Consider the following 19023-nt stretch of genomic DNA (forward strand, 5'->3'; position numbering starts at 1 on the left):
GCTGGGTGTTGGGGAAGCAGATGTGGCGCGGTGTAAGGGAGATGATTGCGTCTAATACTTTCACCAGGAAGAACGAGAAAGACAGCTGTGACATACCAGCAACCAGTGCACCCGTTGTCTGGAATGAGCCACTTGCCACCATATGCAGGACAGCTAGCAACTTTGTGACAGGTGGTATATTATGTGTTTGTCTGCAGGTTGGCTGTGATCTGTGGCTCAATGTAGTGCAGCAGGCATAGTATGGCTTGCCGGTTGAGTCGGTATGTCCTAATGAGGACTTGTTCCCTGAGGCCAAGTAGGGTTGTCCTGTTCCTGAATTTCTCTCCTGCCTTCTGAGTTGCCTTTGTGGGTGCCGTAGTGGTGGTTGCTGCAGTAGTGATGGTGGTTGCTGTTGTGGTTGTTGTCCTTTGCGTCGTCTCCCGAGCTGGAGCATGAGGGGGCGAAACACAAAAACCAGTCCCATGACGCCTGTTTCCTGTCCAGGGAGGACCTGGCCTGGCAGTTTAGGCTGGACTGTTCCCGAGTCAAGATTGATTTGTATATGGCTGCGTCTAAGCTGGGGTGGTGTGATGAGCAAAAAAAACTGGATTAAACCCAGATCTGTGATTTGAGGTGAATGTTTGGATTGTTCAGCTTTCTGTCCATCATCTGTTCTTTTTGCTTTTGTCACCCTAAATGGGAACGGTATGCCCCGACGTGGGTCCCATGCTCACTGTGCCACTGGATTCAAGCTTGCCCGGCTGATGAGGGGGTATACCCAAACCGGTGCCAGGATGCTTGTTTCCAGTCCAGGAAGGACCTTGCTTAGCAGTTCAGGCTGGACTGTTACCATGGGGAGCAAGGTCAAGACTGATTTGAATGTATCTTGGTCCACACTGAGATTGTATTTACAGCATTCCATCCATCATTTATTCTTTTTGCTTTTGTCACCCTAGGAGGGAACGGTATACCCAGACGTGAGACCCATGCTGACTGTCCCATTGGTTTCAAGCTAGCATGCCTGATGAGGGGTGATACCCAGAAACCGGTCCCAGGATGCTTGTTTCCGGTCCAGGGTTGACCTGGCCTGGTAGTATTGGGCTGGACTGTTTGCATGGGGTGCAGGGTCAAGACTGATTTGCATATGGCTGGGTCCAAACTGGGGTGGCACGGTGAGCAAATAAAGGATGGATTAAATTCAGATCTGTGACTGGAGGTGAATGGTTGCATTGTTCAGCATTCTGTCCATCATCTGTTCTTTGAACTTTCTGTGGCATTTTCAGAACTGCAATTTAAAATCTGCCTTTACCACAAGTTTGGATTTTAAATTGTAATTCCGAAGACACCAGACTTGAAGGCTTTATCTCTTTTCAATTGGAAATTACACTCTAAAAATGTAATAGGGCAATCCTAACGTTATCCTATGGGAGAGATGTGCCCTGCAGTAGTGAAAACGAATTTAGGACATGTAAAGCTTAAAAGTACATGTCCTGTCTTAAAAACATTGCACCCAGCCCTGTGGGTGATCAGGGGCCTACCTTAGGTGTCACTTATATGTATAAAAAAGGAAGGGAAGGTTTGAGTCTGGCAAAAGGGTTATCTCGCCTGGTCCACATGACAGCAAAGAACTGCACACACAGGCTCTGCAATGGCAAGCCTGGGCCATGGGTTAGAGGGCTATTTAAGTGGGTGCACAATCAGTGCTGCAGGGCCTCTAGTAGCATTTAATTTATAGGCCTTTACTAGGGACTTATAAGTAAATTAAATATGCCAGTTGAGGATGAACCAATATTACATTGTTTAGGGGAGAGAGCACAAGCACTTTAACACTGGTTAGCAGTGCTAAAGTGCACAGTGTACCATCATAAACAAGGTCAGAAAAGTGGAGGAGTCAGGCAAAAAGTTGGGAGGAAGACCAACCTGAGGCTGTCAGGTCTAACAGTGACTAAATAAATATTCATTACTCGTTGTAAAATCCAACTTTGAGTGAGAGAATTTTCTCACAAAAAGTATTTTTTGTGGGACAATTCTTCTGCAAAAATGCTTTGCCCACAGCCAAACTTTGTGCAAAAGCGCCAAACTTAAATATTTCCAAAGTTGTGCAGTCTGTCACCTTTCTAAAATGTCGCCAGCAGGATTCTAATGAAACAAACCCCGAGTCCTAGGGTGCCTGAGTTGGCGCAAGGCAGCAAGTTGTGTGCCAGTGTAAGGAAAGGGCAGAAATGTGCTGTAGCATGTTAAAAATGGCATGTTCCTGTCCTTCTGCTTTTACACAGTGCAGCAAGGTGGCTTGCTACATTGCTTGAAAATAATGATGTCTGTTCCTATGTTTCTAAATACTGCATGCTGTGGGGCCTTATATTAGAAGGCAGTTATATTTCTGAACTGATCAAATGTGGTTCCAAGTGGCATAATGCAAGCCACTGCTGTGCAGCTGGCTCCTACCTCTTCTTGGGGCCCCCATAAAGTCTAGGACCTATCGGATAATGTGAGATATCGGAGTCAAAGAGTGCCCATCAGCACATTCAGTGGGGGTGGAGTGCAATAGTTTTACGTTATGCCAAAGGCAGATCAGTAGATGGCTGCAAGTGGCATTAGTTATCATGGTATTTAAATCTAAAGATTTATCTTCAGCAAGCACATACAGATAAGCAACTTTCGATAGGCAATGTCTACTCTTTACCCTTTTTGGGGTTTTTTCCGTGTTTGAAACCCATTAGCATTTATCTCAGCTTACCTTACCTATGACCTCACATTATTAGCACAGCGCAGCAACAACAGGAGTTATCTCCAGACACTGAATACCCCTGGCCTTCCTTGAGTAATGCAAACCTTTAGCAACTTTGTTGGACCTGGAATCCTTGATGTGGTTTTCCCCCAACATTTTGCCTTGCAGCCTTCTATTTTTGCTGACTTTTGCTGGCTTTAAGACTCTGCACACTTTACCACTGCTATCCAGCATTCAAGTGAATGTGCTCTCTCCTTTAAACATGGTGACATTGGCTTGCACCCAATCGGCATATTTAATTTACTTGTAAGCCCCTAGTGAAGGGGGATTATGTGTACCCAGGGCCTGTGAATGAAATGCTACTAATGGGCCTTCAGCATTCATTGTATAACACTCTCATCACCCTACTCCTGTTTCCTGACAAAGTCCAAGAGAAGGCCATCAACCTTCAGCTCACCAAAAACCTAGAAATAAACAACCTACTGGACCCCTCACAATCAGGATTTAGAGCCAACCACAGCACAAGACAGCCCTTACTGCCACAATTGATGGCATCTGCGCCCTACTCGACAGAGGAGAATCAGCCACTCAGATCTTCCTCGACCTCTCCACAGCCTTTGACACCATCTCCCAGTGCCCTCTCATCAACCGACTGCGACAGATAGGAACCACTGACAACACGCTCAAATGGATGGCATCCTGTCTCTCAGGTGCAGCCAGAGAATCCCTCCCTTCACCTTGCAACCCAAGCACACCATCTGTGGCTTCCCTCAAGGTTCCTCCCTCAGTCCTACCCTCTTTAATATCTACACAACACCACTCACGGACATCATCAGAACACACAACATTAACATAGTCCTCTACGCCAATGACACCCAGCTCATCCTCTCACTCTCAGCGGACCCCACCACAATAAAGAACATCTTACAAAACTGTATGAAGAAAGTCTCACCTTTGATGAAGAACAACTGCCTAAAGCTCAACACGGACAAAACTGAAATACTGATTTTTGGTAGACACACCTCCCTCTGGAATGACTCATGGAGGCCAGTGAAACTTGGACCCACCCCCACTCTAAAGGACCACATCCGTAACCTTGAGGTTACCAGGTCAACGTGGTCTCTTCATCCTACTTCCACACCCCATGCATGCTCTGCAAAGCCTTTAAGTGGCTCCCCCACAACACCAGGAAAACTACGAGGCAGGCACTCATCACCAGTAGACAGGACTACGGCAACACACTCTATGATGGCACCACCACCGAACTCCTGAAAAAACTCCAGATGATCAGGACGGAGCAGCCAAACTTAACTCAACCTGCCCAAGAAGACCCTAATCACCTCAAATACCTCCACTGGCTCCTCATCCAGAAAATATGTCAATTCAAGCTCCTGACTCATGCCTACTAAGCCTTCCACAACCAAGAAACCACCTACCGGAACCACCTATCTCCCAGGAACCTCTGCTCCTTTCATTAAGCCCTGACCCAGGTACCACGCATCCGACCCTGCTGCAATGGAGGTCATGTTTCCCCCACCTCACCACCAAACCCTTTAACACCCTCTACCTCTGTACCTCACCCTCACTGACCCACTTCAGAAAGGGACTCAAAACCTGGCTCTTCAATTGACACCGCAGCGCAGCGCATGGATACACTCTTAGGTGAGAAGCAGCGCTAGATAAATACCGCCTGATTGATCGTGCCGTCCACTCAAGCAGCCCTTTAAACTTGTCTCAGGCCTGCCATATCAGCCTGTGAGTGCCATGTTAAAACTGCTATTTCAACCTGGCAAAACCTTCCTTTTTAATGCATACAAGTCACACCTTATGCCTCAGTCTCATTCAAAGGTTGGAGATTAATCGTTGTCCTAATGGTGGAGCTGCAGATAGCTCCTCGTCGTGAAAAAACCTGCTCAGTGTGATATCTGGAAATTGACAGGGTGTCAGAAGTGCAGTCCTTTTTGAGTGGCACTTCCAACACTACATCATGATTTTTTAAATCCTGTCTAGGTCCTTAATGAACACTATGGTGGGCCCCGACAATATACAAAAAAATGTCCACCACATACTAGAAGAAAATGCCTGAAAGTGAATAAAAAGGCCCAGAGTATTAGTAATACAGATATGGCAGGTGAACCGGCTGATACTCTTTGTCTTTGGTGACGTGGCCAAAGCCATGGTGGCGGGAGCTGCCTTGTTGAAAAGAAAATGCTGAACTGGAGGAATGCTTTGCATGTGATGGTCCGGCCACGCCTTTGTTGGTGAAGGCAGCTACAGCATTGTCACAGCCATTTGGCAGGTAGCTTGCCTAGGCCTAATCAAGACCTTTGTCTCTATTTCTATACATAGAAAATGCTCCAAGTCAGTTCCTTGAACCAACTCCAAACAGAAAACATGCAAAACAAACATCCCTTAACATAATAAATTGATTATATTATGTTTGGTTACATTATGTGATGATATACTACACACTATTATGTCTGTGTATGCACATAGGTGCACTTACATAGCACAAATGTAGCAAGGAATAATGTGAGTAAGGTCAGGTGGTAATAATCTAATCATTCATGGTATTAGGAGATAACAAAAAAATATTATCAAATATCAAAAACAATTCACAAGGACACAAGCTTTTCAAACGTATATTCCACTCACAAGTTGTATCATTATGTTTAGAAATAAACATATTAACTTTCACGTACCAGGTAGAAGGATTACAGAGGAAGCGCAATTTGAAGAAATTGAAATACATGAGTTCAATTTAGAAAACAATGGTGAACATGGAGATACCGCATCATCATCAAACTCATCAGAATGGGTAAGTGATTCCAGAACTTGTCTTAAGCCTTAAGCAATGTGCTCACTTTTCAAAATAAACATTTTTTTGTGTTTCATAACCTAAGTATAATCTATACTGGCTTTGACCACCTGCAATAGAGAGGTCTTGAACCTTATAAGGGTATCATACAGGTGAATCCTCAGGAATTAACCAGATGCAGAGCAGTCAATTCAGTAAAACACCAGCAAGCTAAATGTAGACAGAGAAGTCACGTAAATGATCAGTGTTTGCCCATCCATTAATACTCAAAGAGGATAATGCATGGAGGTGAAATGGATACTGTCAAGTAGGCGGCCTTGAGGTCTACCCTGGTGAAATAATCCCCTGTAACACAGTATCTAGTAAGATGCGAAACCCTTCATTTTGGAATGCTTGTGGACCACACATGGTTAAGAGGAGGGAGACTCATGATCGAGAACTGATGAAACCAGGAGAGGCATTTGTATAAACCCTCTTGGACCACCTGATCTGCCCTGGACACCTGCTTGTTAGGCATGGGGTAGCATGTAGAACTGAGAGAGGTTTCTTAAAAACTGTGTGGTAAGCGCTAACCAAATGCAAGAGCCAGGAGTTTTAAGTATTTATGTGCCCTGTCACACATGAAAAGCGAAAGCCTGTTTTCCTTACAGGGGTTGAAGTGATGTCTTAAAGTGCACCTATCTGTAAGCATTCAGTCCCAGATATCATGATGGAAACTTCTGGGGGCATCTGGTCATCTGGGAAAAAAGGTCTGTCTGGTTGGTCTGGAGGAAACTTCCTATGGAAGCACTAACAGAAAAAACATGATCATGGAAACTCAGCATTTTACTGCCAGCACTGTGAATGGAGGTTAAAGTGCCCACAAACCCAAAACTTCCTTAAGAAATAAATCTCCAAAACCTATCCTCTCAGGGTCCTCATTCTTTTCTGTGGAGGCTAAATTGGCCAGGTTTTGTTTTATTTTAATAAGGACCCTTCTTTAAACAGGGTCATGCAGGGGGCAAACAGCCTTCCTTAGCCAACCGCTTAGTGCTTTTTCATCATGGGCTAAGCTATCCACTTATGCAGTTTTTTCAAAATGTAAGCCTTCATACAAAGGGGCAGTCACATCCAAAAACTGACCTTGCCATATTACAAAACCTCATATAAATGACCTACCTAAGTCCATCCAAAGACCCTCAGTTCCAGCAAAGGTTTTAACTTTGGGATCTAGTCCATGGGTGGCTCGAATATTGAAATTCAGGGTAGGACTTGGCATTCAGAGTGCATAAGTGCATGGACTTCCTCGGAGATAGTGGTGTGCCTAACTTAAAAAATAAAAATTAACTGTTAGGATTTGAAAAAAGTTGAGCACAGTCAACAGGGTTTAGCGTAACTAAACAATGGCAGAAATGGCTGACAGAGTGACACTAGTGCAACGGTGGTCCAAGATAGCCAAATAAGGGGGAGGACAGTGCTGAGGGCACTTCAGAGGATTGAGGTAGACATGTATGTGTGGGTAAAACAAAAAGTGAGAGAGCAGCACTTTGGAGCCACCTGTGAGCCAGCGGGGTGATGACAGAGACCTTTGGCGGTACAGCAGTCATTAATTTGAGGTAAGAGCTCACTTTATTAAAAAAGTACTGAAATTAAGACCAGTAGAACTAGTTGTAATGAAGGTTGCTGGTAAATAATGGTGATATTAACACACTCAACTTTCACACAATTAGGTTGGAAGGACCTAAGACTGGAATCCCCTTACTGAACACCTCCATGATGATACCCACACCCTTCAAACCATTCACTGTATCTCTGTTTCAAGAATGAAATGCCCCAGTGAGGTAACCTCCATTTGTCGAACCACGAGCGTAGGTGATTGAGGGAATGATACAGATAACTGGACAAGTAAAAAAGTATGAGAAGCAGGCAGACAAGGCATGCAGGAAAGGCAGGAGGTGGAAGGAAGCACCAACTGTCACCACTCACAAAGCTGCCCTTAAATATATAGGGACTCTGCTACACATGCGCATAAACCAAATTTCCCAAAGCTGTGCGTGCAGATGGGAGCCCATACAACACCGACATCTGTCTAAGTGGTAAGAATCTAATGGTCTGATTTAAAGGTCAACAGAGGAGGAACTCCGGAGTTCACTCCCGCCTACATTATAGTGTGCCCACCTGATTTAAGATTTGGGTGGACAATAGGTTTGATGACATCAGAGACTACTCCTCCGCTGTTGCGGAAAAACCACTGCAACAGCCCTCACTCTGTCAGACCTTCCAAGGTTTGGCTGTATGTCCACCCATCTAAAATAGATGGGCAGACATACATCTGATTTTTAATGCCTATCATCTCCAGGGAAAACCTGGCGATAAGGGCATTGAAAAGTGTTCAATGCCACCCTTCACCATGGGAGGCTCCCATGGCGAGAGGGGCATTGTTTTATTTATTTTCACAAAGAAAATCCAGGTTTGAGATTTTCTTTTTTCAACAAAAAAAAAACATTGTAAGTTTGCTGTACGGCTTAGTAATGTTGACTGAGCCGTCTGTCAAACTTACAACGTTTTAGCAAGAATCACTGCGGTGGCGATTCCTGTCAATGCTACACGTATGCATGGCCAGCACACATTTATAAATTCAGCAGGTGGCACCTCCATAAGGGTGATGGAGTAATTTACTCCATTGCTCTGGTGGAGAAACGGGCCACCTGCCAATATATAAATCGGGCCCTAACATAATAATGCACCCTAACATAACAGCTTTGCAATAACTTCTCTGACTTGAAGGAGATTGATAACTTCTCTACTTTTATGGCAACCTTTTCCAAATAATAATTTATAGATTTAACAAAACTCATATCATATTGCTACTGGCATTATTAGCATGAAATATGCATAGAATGGTGGCAAGTCTGCTAGAGGTAGGGGACGACTTCTGGTAAGCTCCATACAGATTCTGCCATAAATCTGGCAAATCAACCTAAGCAGCTGTCCAGCGGAGAGAGTCCTGCACTCTATGTAGAAGCCAGGAAGCACATTACCCTGGCTCAGACAAGTAGCCAAAGAGCGATTGCTTGAGCTTGCTGCCTGGGAGCATGAGCGACCACTGGCAGAGGCTGGTGTTGGTGCATTGGGGCTGATTTGGTCGCCAATTGATGTGAGGAGGGATAGTCTGGAGATAATGAAAACAGACTCTGTGGTGCAGGCTGCTCAAGGGCCACATCGGTGAGCCACCCCAGAGCTGTGGGGTTCGGTGCAAGAGTCTTCCATCAATGCAGGCATGCTGCGCTGCTTGGAAGAACCCAAAGTGAGCCGAGGGAAATAGTTGAGACTGAAGGCACAACTGTGATTAAAGAAGTGATAAGCCTCCTCAATCAATCAATCAATCAGTGCTTGTAAACCACAAGTACTCACCGATTAGGGTCTCAAGGCGCTGGGGGGAGGGGGTGTAACGTTTACCGGTGAGGTGTTTCTCCCCCTCCGGAGTATAACCATCATCTAGTGTCTTTAACTAGTGGGGCCCCCTCAAGAACCAAATGCACAGAGACAGCGGGGTGAACCACGTGGGCCTCTATTAAACATGGAGACAACTCCATACATCATGCAGGTTGTTGCCTACGGTTCCCCATTGACCTAAAATGCACATAGCCATGAAGGGCTGAACTGCTAGAAAGTGTGGCAGTTACAATCTGACCATTCCATCTGTGTGTCCCCTCCCTCCCCTTTGGAATATCTCTGAGTGGTGGAGAACAACCAATGCAAACAAACAATTGCAGGCAAGGATCCCCCCCAAAAAACTAAAAACTAGAAGAAGTATTTGCAATGCAATGAGTCTCGCATTTGCTCGAGTTAGAGTTATTAGTATTGTAAATTCCTAACTGGACTTTTCTTGCCACATGAATTGAAAATGAAAAGTAAAACAGTTAACATAAGCAAGCCGATTCAAAGCGCCACAGCCCCCATGAGCGTGAAGGAGAGACACAAAAAGGAAAAATAAGTTTGCTCGCAGTTAAACGTATCGGCAAACATGCAATTATCCGTATAACAGGGTTGATGGCCAAGGAGGTAACAAAACTGCCCCAAGGAGGGACAAATTTAAAGCATTTACCAATGATAACAAAGGATTTTTGAAAGGCAAGCCCATGAATGAGTGACAGTGATGGGTGGGCGTGGTTAAAAGCCCGCAGATAGATTACAACACATCAGAGCACTTGCGTACTCGACCTAAAAAGGAAAGATCAGACATGGGAAGTTGGGTGAGTGCACCAAGGAAATTGGGATGTGATCTGGAGACTAATAGTGTTGAGTATTGGGCTCCTCCATTCTCAGTTTACTCATCAACATTGTCCAAATTTGTCCACTAGTCCATATTTTGAGTCAACCAAACTCGGCCAGTAAAAAGTTTCCTTCCTTTTGTATCTAGATGACTTTATAATTTCCTGTAATAGACCTATTGATGCATTCTTTGCTAAGGGGGTTTCAAATGTATAGCTTAGAGAAGAACTTGGTGATTTATGTCACATCTTGATTACTAAATATATGGTCATGAACGCCAAATGATTGAACGTATTCGTTACTGTAATGTCTTCTATCTAGAGACCATAAGCCATTTTAATTGTTGTGTACTGTATATTGTTTTTAATGTTTTTAATTATTGTATTGCTTTTAAGCTGAAACAGTAAAGGAATTGACTGACTAAAATGTGCAATCGCTGTGTGCTTCCTGTCGTGGAAGGTATATAACATTTGTAGGCTAAACAAGCACATTATCTATGGTACACTTCAAATCCCGTGTATAGTGTTTAATACTGTGAATACGAAGAAAAGATTCAGTTGAGGTATCAGCAGAGACGTGAGGGCGTATGTAATTTTTAGACCACAAACATATCCAAAGCTGACACCAGATTATCTGAAGTAAATTGAATTTCAGCGGTTGCTATTTCTACAGAGATGATTTCCCAGTGAAGCACAGCGGTATGATTATGAATTGCATACATGCTATAATGAAGAAATAAAATGCCGGAAAACGATTTACGTTGACGGCAAACTATTAAACGGAGATGAGTTTTCGTCTTACGCAAGCACTTTGTATGACTCCTACAACTGTGGCCCAACAACAAGCAGCTACATATAACTAATGAACCCTTTATCACATTCGGCTATGGACAAGGCACCCACAGAGCACACAAATGAAAAGGAAAACAACAGCATGATCGCGCTGCTACAGTTCACTCGTAATGAAACCTGTGCAAAAGTGCAATTAACTTTAACTTTAACTGCAATTTTGCCGATTGGTTTCATTACGAGTGAACTGTAACAGGGTCGATGTTATGCAAAGCGCTCGACTTCTGCCAAGCGAGATCGCACTGCAAACAAAAGATAAAAAGTAGTCCACAAACCTGACAGGAAACAGCGAGCCTCGCATGTTTCCAGTACTTGGTCACTGCGCTCGAGGAGGGCTAACCACCGGAAAAGGCATGACGTATGCGTGCCTTCCACTAATGAAAGCAAGCCGATTTTAACAGGCAAGCCCACGAACCAATGAAAGACACTGAAGTGACGTGGACGGGGCTCCCACCCCTTTTCTAATTCCTAAAGCGTCTTGCTAGCGATACGCATGCACAAGAGCATGCGACGCAGGCTCGACCCTAAAAACGGCAATCCCGGACTGAAGCAAATTGGCCCAGCCTTGGTGTCGAGTTGCCGACAGGTGATCTGGGAGCCCTATAAATAAATCCGAAGAAGACTCCAAAGCACTGTGGATGCTAAGTATATTGCCACATTATGGGGCGATCAAAAGTGAGGAAGTCTCTGATAAACACAAATGAAGTTTCAACAGAGAATGAAAGAGACTGCACAGCAGGAGGGCTAGACCACCCATCGGGCCACCCATAACAATGCCACCCTAAAACTCAGATTAAATTACTCAAACAAGGGAAATGCTCGAGCACAAGACTGATACAGTGCTGATTTGCATAGGACTTCTGAATGAAGAACATCAGACTTTGACAAGGAGAGTGAAACAAAGCGGACCGTCTGAGCACCCTGACTCCCAAGACCACAACGTTTCGGATGCAAACCCTCGTAGAGAGGGTACACTTCCTAGAGGAAGGTCTTGGTGCAATATTGTGTGAGTTGTAGACCTTCCTGAGTGTTCAAATAACACAAATGCTATTACCCATATGGAAAACTGGTTGCTGTAGGTGGTAGTGCCCTGAGGACTGTCGCCACTCTGTATTGGAGCTTGCACATGCGGTGCCAGCTTGCCCTCCAGAGCCAAGCCTACTGTCCAGGCCACTGCTGATGCATATTCTTAACTACAGACAGCAAGAACAGCGGAACCTTTACAGATAGCTGATGCGAAAAGAAATCTGTTCTGAGACTATACCCTGGTGGCACAGCACCATCGACAGCCCTTCCCCGAAGTACAGCACAGAGCACGAGAAAAGTTATTTCAGTATGCTCTCTTATTCCCAGCACAACTGAAGATCATCAATGGCAGTAGCACAGTGTTTTCTGAAAATGCAAAAGGGGCAATGGACTGGCTCGAGGAGCACTCACATGGAGTAATGGGGGATGCCTCCCGAAGCATGCAGAGGTGCAAGTGTGGTAGACCCCAACCTCACTAAAGCAACATGGGTAGGCAACCCTTCGTGCAAAATGGAAGGTAAAGGAGTGTGTGACACTGGCGGCAGACCGACTGTCTTCTTGGTGGAAAGTACACAGGCCTCCACAGACAATGACCCCACTGGCTCTCAGTCAGACTCGGATGCAACAATTACATTCCATACCCAATGGTTGCTGTTAACAGAGAGAGCAACAAATGACCTGACATAAATTGTCTGTAACCGCATGACTAAGGGACACATCAACTGTGGGTTATGGCAGCCACCCTACCTCTCTCACCCTTGAAGAACACATGTACAGAATATTTATGTGTGGATACTAAGTTGTGAACTAAACAGGAGCTGGCTGGGACTTTAAATTCATATTATATGACACCACCTCACCGCCTCACTTCTAGTTTTACAATAGCAACCACTGTTTATCTAATAATGCATGGGGTTATATCTTTGGAAACTTTTCTGGGCGGTAAAGTTCAAACCAAGTCCAATGTGTGGAAGTTTGGTTTTAGCTGTAGGACAGTTTGTTTGAATGTTGTAATGTTTTACATAGCGAAGTGATGCAGAAATCAGACATTTTTATACAACTGATCTGGGAGGGACAGGGAGATACCAGATTCGGGACACACCTGGGCAGCGGTGAATGCAAGACACAACGACTAGTACACTAGATAAATACTCAGTAATTACATGAAATGTATGGGGCCTAAAAACAATTCCGAATAAACATAACATAGCTAGGAATATTTGCAGAAAGAGGTGGATATAGCGCTCCTTCAGGAGCCACACTTAACCTAGGTGAATAGCCAGTGCTGAGGAGAAGATGGAGGGGGTAACTTTACTGCACCACCTATTCCACAGGGTACATTAATGTGGGTGAAACCTGGGACACCGTTCCAATTAACTATTCACAAAATAGACCAAGAGGGCCACTATGTTTGAAACATTTATTGGTATTTCCAAACAATCACAATCAGTATCATGGAAGAGTATGATCCAATGGTATAAACAAATATCATATATATGGTCTGGGTTCAAGTATATAAAGCATCATAACATTATATGTTAGTGAGAAAATGAAGGAACTTAAGCATAGTTGTTAAAGGAAATAATGCCATTATGTAATCATACTAATCAAGCCAAAAGCAGCTGAGGTACTGCAGGCCAGCGTATACGTGCCAAACATTGGGGGAGGCAGACTTTTATGATAAATTCACAATGTAACTGGTACACTTTGTGAGGATTACCATGGTGGTGGGGGGGAGACTTTAACAGGGTCGAAGATGTCCTCAAAAACTGAATGCCCCCTCTACTAGCACTGGCACAGGATTGCTAAAGGTTTAACAAGCTGGTAACGGAAGTGGGGGAAGGAATACACCTGGTAAAATTCCCTCCCTCTGGTGAATGAGTATACATTCTACTCACCAGTAAATTATTCAGTTAATATCATTAAAATGTGTTATATTTAGGGCCATATTTATACTTTTGATGCAAAACTGCGCTGACGCAGTTTTGCGTAAAATAAAATACCGCCGGCTAACGCCATTTCTTTGCGCCGATCGGGCGTCAAATGTATACATTTACGCATGGCGGCGCAAACCACAGGTGTGAGTAATTTGTTTTTACTAAAACCAATGTGTCACGTCATAAAGAAAACGGCGTTAATGCGAAGAAAATGACTGTGAGGTGGTTTAAGACGTCGCAAACCGGATACGTGCCTTTTTCTGATGCAATAGCATCAAAAAGTGGCGCAAACACTGCAAAATGTGCTAAGGAGAGCCAAAATGGATCCCAGATGCTTGGACAGATCCCAGGAAGATGACAACAGACCAGGAACCAGCCAGAAGGACCCACACAAGACCCATGAGTGCAGAGGATCAGGACATTCTGGTGAAAGAGGTGACGGAACACCAGCACCAACTTTTTGTCACGTCTAAATTGCCAATTAGTAGGAGAGAGGCAATATGGCAACAAATGTTGACAAGATAAACAGTGTGGCAGAAGTATGGAGAACAGTCTTTGAGTGCAAGAAACGCTGGCATGACTGCAAGCGCAGGACCAAGGAAAAGATGGCCAGGAACAAGAAGGCAGCACTGCAGACTGGAGGTGGGAGTCCAGCACCACAGGAGGCCCTGGACCACATGGAGGAGAAGGTGGCAGCCGTCATCCCTGAGGAGATTGTCACAGGGATTCAAGGACAGGACAGCGCAGACTACCAGGAGACAACACAGATGCAGGGTAAGTCGCATGGGGAATTAAAATGCACAAATGTTAACTGTAAGCAGGGGGGGTGGACATACCTACTACACAATCAATGCATGTAAGTCATGATAATCAGGGAGTGGAAAGGGCAAAGGGGCACAGCACGTGGGCATGGGCTGTTCAGAGGAAACCTGGGTCACAGTACTACACTACACTACACCAAAAACCTTTGCATGCGGGTATGCTGCCATGCCAAGGATGTTGAAAAGGTAAAGCCAGTCCTAGAGGGTTGGGTACAATGTAAAACTGGCCTGCTGTCACGCGACAGCTGGTATTCTCCCTACATGAACTAGGGCTCAATTAACAGTCTCAGGCCATATCCGCAAGTGGATTGTAATATTGACAACAGTTGCCAATACCACCTCTGCTTTGTGTGCAGGTCAAATAGCTAATGGCAGTTTAGTGCCCATGGATCAAACACACCCAAATTAGGGGGTTCAGGATGACAACGTTATCACCCCCTGAAATCAATACAAACGTGTTAATCCTGTCAAATGTGAATGTCCATAGTTGCTACAAACATCAGCCATTGTCATAAACATTATGAGGTACACAGCACTAATTTCATATCCATGCTGCATATGTCAGGGTCCACCCTGTGCATGGGTCACTGTAGCTCCAATGACACCATGCAACATCCCAAATGTTATACTGCTCAGACAACAGCATTGAGGGGGAGGACAGATGTCACCGGCTAGTGAAATACACCCGCACAGTCAGAAGAGGAAATGGAACACTGATAGGACCATCATTGCAATCCAATGTAGCACACATTCCCCAACATCAACATTACACACTACCAATGCTGACATATGTAGTGTGCCATGCCAATGCTATACATAGTTATGCTAGGTCTCAGCAACATATAGCTGGATATGAAATATCAGAGACTGGCTCACTTACTGATTGTTAAGTGTGGTGCAAGTGCCATCAGAACACCCACAGCCAATGCAAGGCCTCACCATGAGAATGGAAGTAGACGGAGGGTTGAGTAGGACAAGACGGTGGCAATATACAATTTGGCCAGAACCAACACCTAGAGGATGTGGTGCTGACAAGTCCCCAAACTGACCACACTACATGTGGCATGCAGGTGGGGAATAGGCCTGGGTGAATGCTAACATTATAGACAGGAACAATGAACAGGAACCTATATCACAATGTGCAACTAATAGGAAGGCAGGCACGTCACATTACAAATACCACAACATAGACACACTAATTGTACAATATCCCATTGCAGAGGACGATGGCTCTCCTGGGGATATGCCTGTCCTGGACTTCCCTGATGACATGGATGACGAGCTGACAAACATCAGCAAGCAGACCCTCCAAGATGTCCGTGGAACCCTCCAAACCCCACCTTCAGTCGCAGGGAGGAGAACAGATACAGCAACCATCACAGAGGAACCACCCACCACCCCAATTGTACGACCTGCCAGCTCCAACCCAGCTGAGTACTCTGACGACACTGGCACGAGTTTTGAGAGAACTGAAGTTGGAGTACAGCGGGAGCTGGCCAAGGAGGTGCGGGGGGGGGGTGCGTTCGTGCATGATGTCAACTGCAGATCCAGCAGCAGCCATGCAAGGGCGAACATCAATCTTGCAAGAACTTGAAAAAAGTGTGAAGGAAATCAGCACAGCTGTAAGAGAGTTGACACAACACCTCCAACAACAAACCTTTCAACATGTGCACAAATGCAATATTGACCCCCTCAGGGCCAACCTGGCTGCCTACCACAGTGATGTGTATGCTATTCTTAAGAACTAGCAGCTCCTCCTTGCTGCAGTACTGCCCTTAATAGCCCCACAGTTGGCAGCTACCGGGATGTCTGACTCTGCGTCTTCAAACACTGAGGTTTGTGTTGCCCCTTCATACCCACCACCACCAAGGGCGAAGGAGACAACACACACAGCAGAAGATGAAGACGTTGAACAGATCACCTTCACCGGTAAGAGTACCTGGTTACCTGGTAGCACTAGTCCCTGCCACCTGGCCACTTATAACCAAGGCCCTGTGCTTTGTAACCTGCCAGTCTTGCAACAGCTGCTCTCACGCACTGTTCTCTAACCCAATGTTTACCTTGTCACAATGCCCTGTGATTGTCTCTCACTAACTCATTGGCAAATCATGTCCCTCTGCACTGTATGACACTTCCCCCCAGCATGTCCAATGACATGTCCTTTTGCACTTGTGAAGGATCACAATGGAAGGTGTCACACTAATGGACTCACAATAATGGACAATGTAAATATAGCACAACAGCACTTTAAAATAATTAGCACTTCAACAACCACTTTGTCTCTGTGTAATGTGACACATCAACCGTGAGGGAGATTAATGATGTTTGCCTCATGTCAATGCCCATAGAATGTCAATACAACTGCCCTGAAAGAATGTGGGCTGATAACTATGCACTGTGGTCTGGATTGTACCATCACCTACCCTTCATGAAGGTTAATTCTGAGGTAACTCAAAACTATACAGTAAAATGCTGTGTTGGACAGAATAAGTCTTCTTCAAGGGATGTCTAAGCCGAAAAATATTGCCTTCAAATTATTGTACTAGACAATTTTTGCATTTGTGACATTTGTCACAATTTTTCCACACACACCATACAGCAGGAATGGATGTGTATGAGTGTATGTACAAATAAGTAACCTGGCTGTACAATGTAACAAATGATAGGTGTGAGTCATGCATACTATACTACTTGAGATTATACCATCACTCACCTTATAAGGCTTTACTTGAACATCAGGCTGCAGGCAGACGTAACACAGTGCCCTCAATACCAAATCTGGTCCCAAAGTATGTGAGAGTGAAAACAAACATAAAAAATTAACAACACATTGGGATCCATAGTAACCTTGAGTGGTGGGTGCAATGGATAGCAGATTCTTAGCAAAGTAGCTCTGGTATAGCTGCCAATGTGACAGCTCAATTGGGATTTTGTTGCAGGATGGGACACAAATGCAAATACTAAAGAGACACTGTTCACCCATGCCAAGGCCCTGATCCCCAAGCATATGACACATACTGTAAAGGAGTACCTAAATATTTATTTAACAGTAAAAAAGGATAATAAAACCAGGGGAAACACCTTAACTAACCTAACCTATCCTAACTACACATTCATAACCCACAACTGGCCCTAACTAACCTAAGCTAAACTTACTTATCACATTTAACTAAACACTCTAAACATCAACCCTCTGACCCCCTTATAAGACGGGACACATGGAGGGCAACATATACTAATCTAAACACATACTATCTTATACTAAACAAATACATACTTTTTTGTATTTTTATAATTTTAATGTTTTTGTTTTTATTTATTTTGTTATTTTTTTAACCCCTTCTGTGCTGAGGACGTAATGGTTACGTCCTGCGGCACAGTGCTGCTGTGCCCAGGACGTAACCATTACGTCCTGGGCACCCAGCCCAGAGGGAGTGCTCTCGCTCCCTCTGTGGGGTTCCCCCCCAAGTCAGGGATGGAAGGGGAAGCCCTTCCCCTTCCACCCCTGACCCCCACCCCCCCTGTGACATCAGCGCGCGAGCACACGCTGACAATCACAATGCCTCCTCCTTCGCGCTGGAAGCTCAGCCGATTTTAGGTCAATCTGCCCCCAGCGGGGCAGAAACCACTAGGCACCAGGGATAATTTTTTGCGCCGTCACGCAAGGGGAGCGACCTTGTAGGCAAGGGTGGGGGGTGCACATTTATTTGAGGCCATTTCTGCCCCACCTGTTGGTATTAGGCCGATCTGCCCCCAGGGGGGGCAGAAACCTCTAGGCGCCAGGCCAAATTGTCCACGTTGCGTTTTGGGGCATTCCCTGTCGCGGGCGCTAGGCCTACCCACACAAGTGAGGTATCATTTTTATCGGGAGACTTGGGGGAACGCTGGGTGGAAGGAAATTTGTGGCATCTCTGACTCCAGAACTTTCTGTCACCAAAATGTGAGGAAAATGTGTTGTTTTAGCCAAATTTTGAGGTTTGCCTAGGTGCCGGCTGAGCTAGAGGCCAAAATCTACAGGTAGGCACTTTGCAAAAAACACCTCTGTTTTCTTTCAAAAAATGTGATTTGTCCACTTTGCGTTTTGGGGCATTTCCTGTCGCGGGCGCTAGGCCTACCCACACAAGTGAGGTATCATTTTTATCGGGAGACTTGGGGGAACGCTAGGTGGAAGGAAATTTGTGGCTCCTCTCTGATTCCAGAACTTTCTGTCACCAAAATGTGAGGAAAATGTGTTTTTTTTGCCACATTTTGAGGTTTGCAAAGGATTCTGGGTAACAGAACCTGGTCAGAGCCCCACAAGTCACCCCATCTTGGATTCCCCTAGGTCTCTAGTTTTCAAAAATGCACAGGTTTGGTAGGTTTCCCTAGGTGCCGGCTGAGCTAGAGGCCAAAATCCACAGGTAGACACTGTTTTCTTTAAAAAAATGGGATGTGTCCACGTTGCGTTTTGGGGCATTCCCTGTCACGGGCGCTAGGCCTACCCACACAAGTGAGGTATCATTTTTATCGGGAGACTTGGGGGAACGCTGGGTGGAAGGAAATTTGTGGCTCCTCTCTGACTCCAGAACTTTCTGTCACCAAAATGTGAGGAAAATGTGTTTTGTTAGCCAAA

At 45.0% G+C, this 19023-nt stretch overlaps 1 long non-coding RNA gene across 1 annotated transcript in view; it reads right to left on the bottom strand.

The window, feature by feature from the left end:
• LOC138296057 (uncharacterized) overlaps positions 1 to 10945 on the bottom strand; it is a 105486-nt gene extending 94541 nt beyond the window's left edge. Inside the window, exon 1 of the long non-coding RNA XR_011203740.1 lies at positions 10903 to 10945. This is a non-coding gene — a long non-coding RNA (uncharacterized lncRNA). The remainder of the gene's footprint in view (positions 1 to 10902) is intronic.
• Positions 10946 to 19023: the final 8078 nt, after the last annotated feature.

The sequence above is a fragment of the Pleurodeles waltl genome, chromosome 1_2, assembly GCF_031143425.1.
Source record: "Pleurodeles waltl isolate 20211129_DDA chromosome 1_2, aPleWal1.hap1.20221129, whole genome shotgun sequence".
Lineage (NCBI taxonomy): Eukaryota > Metazoa > Chordata > Amphibia > Caudata > Salamandridae > Pleurodeles > Pleurodeles waltl.